Consider the following 6,117-nt stretch of genomic DNA (forward strand, 5'->3'; position numbering starts at 1 on the left):
ATCCATAAAAGCCATGGCAAGCAAAGATTTATCAATACCGCATTTAACAATATTATTTTACTCATTCTGAGAGAAGAGTTTAAGTTGAATATGTTTAGGCTGTTTTGGTATTAATCATAAGATATATACAATTTACATGAAGTAGAAGCAATTACAATAATTAGGCATATGCTTCATTTTTCGAAGACTGTAAATATATTCCAGCAAGAACGTATATAGCTTCTCTACATTATGCGTAAGATAAGGTCGTGCTACAGTTTTGTGTAATATACATGAAACTGACGTGTAATGTAGCTACGTATCAAAGTTACAGAACGAACAATATTACATAGCAGTAGAACGAACAATTCATAGCCAAAATTTCTTTAATATTTTTTGTACCATGTTAACTTGTTATTAATGAATTCTTTTTAATATTAACAGTTTTTAAGTTATTTGAGAATGCTATTGCAAGTGTTAGGATAGTCAAAATCTAACAATCCTTTCATTTTGGAAAGGAGAATAACAGTTAAACTTGTTACACTAATATTTTACAATTTCCCTTATTAACTATAAGTTTGAACGGATGTGCAGTTGTGATAGTCGGGTCTTTGCGCCAATGATTATATATGAAATTTTTACAAAAATTTCCAAATATACGATCATTGTCTTAGATTATTGATTAATAATTTTATTTAAAATTGAAAGTGAGTATTTAGTCTTAAACTAGTAAATGTATCTAGATGCTCGGGGTACTTCCTAGCTAAACAAAAGACGTAAAGCTAGAGTCCTTAGGTCCCGAACTATGCTAAGGGACGATTTATTATATATCCATTTCATAGTAAGTAAAATTTAGTAAAATGACAAGAGAATTTCTTTTCCTCTTTTCCGCATGCCTTCATGGTGCATACATACTCGACCGTAATCGAGAGGCCTAGGGTTTAAGTCCCGATGAGAGCACTGCATATTTTTCTCGTCTCCAGCATCAAATAATAATAATAATAATAATAACTCTACAGTGCTTCCCGAAATAAAAGGTGGTTCGCGATAATTTGTTACCACCAGGACTTGGCAATCGGGTCCCCTCATCACCAGCTGCCCTTTAAAAGGGGGAATATATAAGGTATTTTCTCCCTTCTTTCCGCATATCTTTTTGTGTAATAGGAAGCATACTCGACGCTTACTCGAGTACCGACGAGGGCATTATACATTTCCAACCTCCCCCAGCCTCAAAAAAACCTTAATGACACTATAGTGTTGCTTCATAAAATCATCTTTTAAAAAAATCAGATGTTGGTGGTAAAGTGTATAAAAGGCAATAAATAGCTGCCAATTAAAAATTATTCACACACATACGAGAAATAAATGAGAAGTGCAATAAAATGACGTATTAAATAAAGATTAAAAAAATTGGCACAAATACTCAATATTACGAAAAATATACAATGGAATAAAAGTAATAGGCAAAAATATTTATAATTTCAGAAAATATATATCGTATTAGATTTTTCATTACGAAATAAACATAAATTTAATACGTTTTTCTTGTTTTACCTCAAGTTTAAACCAAATCTTAGAAATTTGAAAATATATTCAACGGATTTTTTAAGTACAGAAGATTATTTCTCAGTAAATTATATTTATTTCTAGGATCGTTTGCAGCTTAATCGAGAATAATTTTTTATCCTTAATTTTCATTTGACTTTACGCTACGTTACGCCTCACACTCAACTTTACGTTCTCAAGTTATCATTTACTAAGCGAGGTGATTGCGTATTTTAGGGATTCGTTCCCATATTTCAATTGATTTTGCTTCCTCAATTCTCCGATTTATTTCTCTGGCAGTAATAAACTGCTTTCCTGAAAAGCCACTTTTATACCGCTCTTCTAGGAAATGTGTATTTATTGTACCTGCAAAATTTCTGTTTATAAATATTAACTACTTAAATTTTTCCTTTATTAGCTGGTAAATGCACTTTACAAATATACGATGTCTTGCATTTTCTAAAATGCCCCCAATGCTTTTCTGAACTTGTTTTCAAAGATTTCTAGTTCTCAGAATCAAATGAATTTTTTCTTTTTAAATTAATCTTCTCAATAAGTTTCATATGCAATAATATCTTGATAACGGTTTCTTTTTAACTTTTAGAGAATGTAACATTCATAAATTATCTACAAATCTCACGCTTTCTTAAGTTTCAAGATAAACTGTCCTTTTCATTCCATTATTTAGCAGTAGTTCTCTTGTTTTTCAGTTTATTGTGCAGTAAAGGAAAAAACCCACATACTGATATAATAATTGCTATTAAACATACATAACGAATGTCTCTATCCAAATAACTATCTATAATTGAAATAATGATTTGATGATAACTGAGGATAAGGTAATTCCAATAATTATACAGCAGTTGTTATGAAGCAGTAGCAAATTCCCATTTCGATTGTTCAGGAAGAAAATATAATATACTTAATATAATATATATTAAGTAATAGTATTTAGACAAGAGTAGAATCAGTAATCTCATTGATGATTCAGAAGTTTAAATAAATACTTGGGATGTATTATGATACATAGATAAACACTCCAGCTAGAAAAGCTAATGAGTGTTAACCCATTAACCGCCAAAACTACAAGGAATGTTTCTTTTCTCATGAAAATAATAACAAATATTAAATTAAGCATTTATAACATAAATTTACATTGAAAATAAAAAAATGCTCGTACCTGTGGAAAAAGCAAGTGTTGCGTTCGCGCAACGTCAGCGGAATAAGACTACGGATGTTTAGTGAGTAGGATTGTACTCGTGGATGATTCTTTCGAGTGGAGTGCAGGATTACTTTTTAGCTGTATAAAGTTTTATAAATCTACAAATCACTTTATTTGTAATTAATTTAATATTAAAATATACATTGTATTTCTTTTACAAATACAGATTATTTCATTTGAAAGATTCAAGCAAGAAAAGCTTGATTACAATCATGATGTAAAGCTACATTACATACTTTGCATCTACAAACAGTCTGGCTATGGTACTCTTTACAACATCATTTGTTATCAACGGACTTCACGATAAAATGTCTACCATTTCCATGCAATGGGTTTTGAATGCTGAATTTACTAGGTCTTCCAGTTGCTAATATATTTCTGGCTAATTCTACACTCTCAATAGGAGTTTGCAAAAGGAATAATACATTCTCGCGTCTGAAATCCAAAAGAGACTTTATATTTCCAGTAGTAAAAAGTGGTGATATTTAGTAAGTTTAGATACGGTCTCACCTCATATAATTTATCAGTATTGTCAATTTGACTATGCAAATTCAAATGCAAATTCTGCTTCATATTCCTGTACTGCAAACGTGATATCAATTCTCGTACAACAGGAACAGAAATATCCTTATCAAAAGACCAATAGATTTTTTCTTGAGCTAAAGAATGATATCCTGTAAGCAATAATATTCCAATAAATCTTCTCATATAGGCTTCAGATGCAATAAATTCTGGGCATCTTTTTTTTTTTTTTTTTTTTTTTTTTTTTCTTTTGCTGAGCGTATGTCTGTTCAACGAGAAGAGAGTAAACGTCTAAACCGAAAAGAAAATCGAAAATAGGAGCACTAGTTTTACCTTGTGTTTTGCCTTTCATAATTTCTCTTCTATCTCTTTCTTCATGTTCTTCCCGAGACATAACTAACAGTTCCTTTTTTATCCACTTCAAGATTTCAGTCTTCTGCTTTTTAAGTCTTCTGCTTAGTATTTTTCCAGTCTTCTGCTTAGTATGACTATAACTGCTTTTAGAAGGCTGAAACTTACTTTTTATGTGAATTTCATTCAACTTTGGTAAAATATCATTACCATTATTTAAAACATTGTCATTTCCTTCTGGTCATTATTAACATTATTTAAAACATTGTCATTTCCTTCCGGTCATTATTAACATTATCATCATCTGTTTCTTCATCAATAAATCTTTGAAGGGCTTCTTCTAATGTAAGATACCTCGTTCTAGTCATTTTTAAACAACCAGAACATGAAACAGAACATCGAAAGGAATGAGTAAAAAAGGAGATTGACTACCCGTTTCCTGGTGACGTTGCGTCAACGCAACACCTGTTTTCCCTTTCTTCCCAACACAAATATAAACATCTGACTGATGTAATGTTCTGATAAACTGTGACCTTGACTACAAATAGATCACTCATAAAGACGGCGATTCTTTCGTTAAATATTTTCAGCAAAAATACCCGGTCGAAAGCTTTGCTTAAATTTTGCTTAAAGTATGAGATTAATTATTATAAACAAAATGATTGTTGAAGGCAAATATTTTTTGACAGAAATAATCTTCATAATATTCCCTACACAAAATCATTTGCTGGTATAAAATATCTTAAGTAGTTATATTTATATACGCATTTATTTTGACCGTTGCGTCAACGCAACACCAGCGGCTAATGGGTTGGAAAATAAGTTAATCCATCAATTTCATTTCAAATTCAACTTAATATTGTGAGAAGGAATTAAATGTGATGTGAAACACTTGTGCATACTAATTGTATTCATGCACATATCTATTGTAGGCAAATATAATGCTGATTCGCACTTTAGAACAATTAAACCTGATGTTTTTTAACTGAAGCATTCAAATTTTCTGGTTAATTTAAAATTCAAGTTTAAAAACTTTCTTTTTAAACAATTAAAAAGATCTTCATTTTAAATGTAATGATATTTTTCAAAATGTCTGTTTTTACATTTAAGATAAATGTCTCATTGCCTCCTTGTTTCCTCAAAATCAGGTCTTAATGCTTATATTTTCCAAACAATTAAGAACATATTACTAACTTTAGCAGATGCTTATTGTTTATTTTTTTTATTTTACCTCCTTTTTGTTCAATGTAACACTTCGCAAAAAGAATCAAAGAAAGTATTAGAAACAATTTACGAAGTAAGTCAATATTTGAGGTAATTACTTTATGAAGTTTAAGATTTCGTTTGACTGTGGTGTAGCAAATATTGTAAAATTGTATTTCAAACACTATTTGCAATTTGCGGTTTGCAATAATCTGTAACAATTAATTACCTTTTTTGACGTTTGGACAATTAAAAAAAAAAAAAGAAAAAAAAAAAAAAAAAAAGAAATGGATAAAAGAAAAAAATGCCGTATAAGAGTTTTTTTTTAATGCTCTCGCAGAGCATCGCAGGTTAGCAATCTACTGTTGGCCCCCTCCTGCTAACACATTTTCCCCTTGTTTTTGTTTTGTTATCAAGCATCAATTTTCTTCGAACTTACGCCACATAAATTTCCCATTCAAGAGCCATTTACACCACTTTCAAGAATAAAATTACAAAATGTTTAAAAATAGCGTATCTTTAGAATTCCAATAGAGTCATTTAAGAGTTGCTACACATCTTTTTAAATATATGAAATCTTTGAAAACTAACCTCTCGATGGCCAGCCGCCTGAAAGAGTTATCAATAAAAAAGAAAAAATCAGATCTGAACACTAAATGACTTCTTTGTAAGGCCTGTTAAATTATATACATTTTTTTCTGAATTTCATTTAAACTTATCGAATTGTTTATGCAATTAGCTGATCCCAGAAGGCAAATTGAAAATGACATTAAAAAACTACAAATTTTTAAAATTTAGTACACCGCTAAGTTCACGTTTTGCGATTAATTATTTTGGAGTTATGGGAGACACAAACTTGCGTATATTTTACATACTAAAGTACTTAATATTTTAAGTAAATTATTAAGCACATACGAATTTAATACGTACATTCGGATGAATACATGTACACAGGAATGTATGTACATTCGTATGTACGTATGTAAGTACAGAAATCATGAAAAACTTCCTTCTGAATCCATTTTAAATCCATTTTACAATTCTATTTGGAAAAAAAATATCCTTTGTTATATCCATACGCACAGACGCCACGCAAAAACAGTCGTTCAAATGAATTCGGGAATGATCGAAATGGATATTTATATCGAAATATAATGCGTGAAATTTTTAGCGATTACAATACTTTCTTTACAAGGAATTTAAATTTATATAATGATTGTAATGAGTCCAGCTAGCGTCATTTCATAAAATATTTAAAATTTCCAATCATATATCTCATGATTTGTATACATTTT

This window comes from Stegodyphus dumicola, chromosome 5 (genome assembly GCF_044657685.1).
Source record: "Stegodyphus dumicola isolate Sdum_Otavi_A_Nest chromosome 5, ASM4465768v1".
NCBI lineage: Eukaryota > Metazoa > Arthropoda > Arachnida > Araneae > Eresidae > Stegodyphus > Stegodyphus dumicola.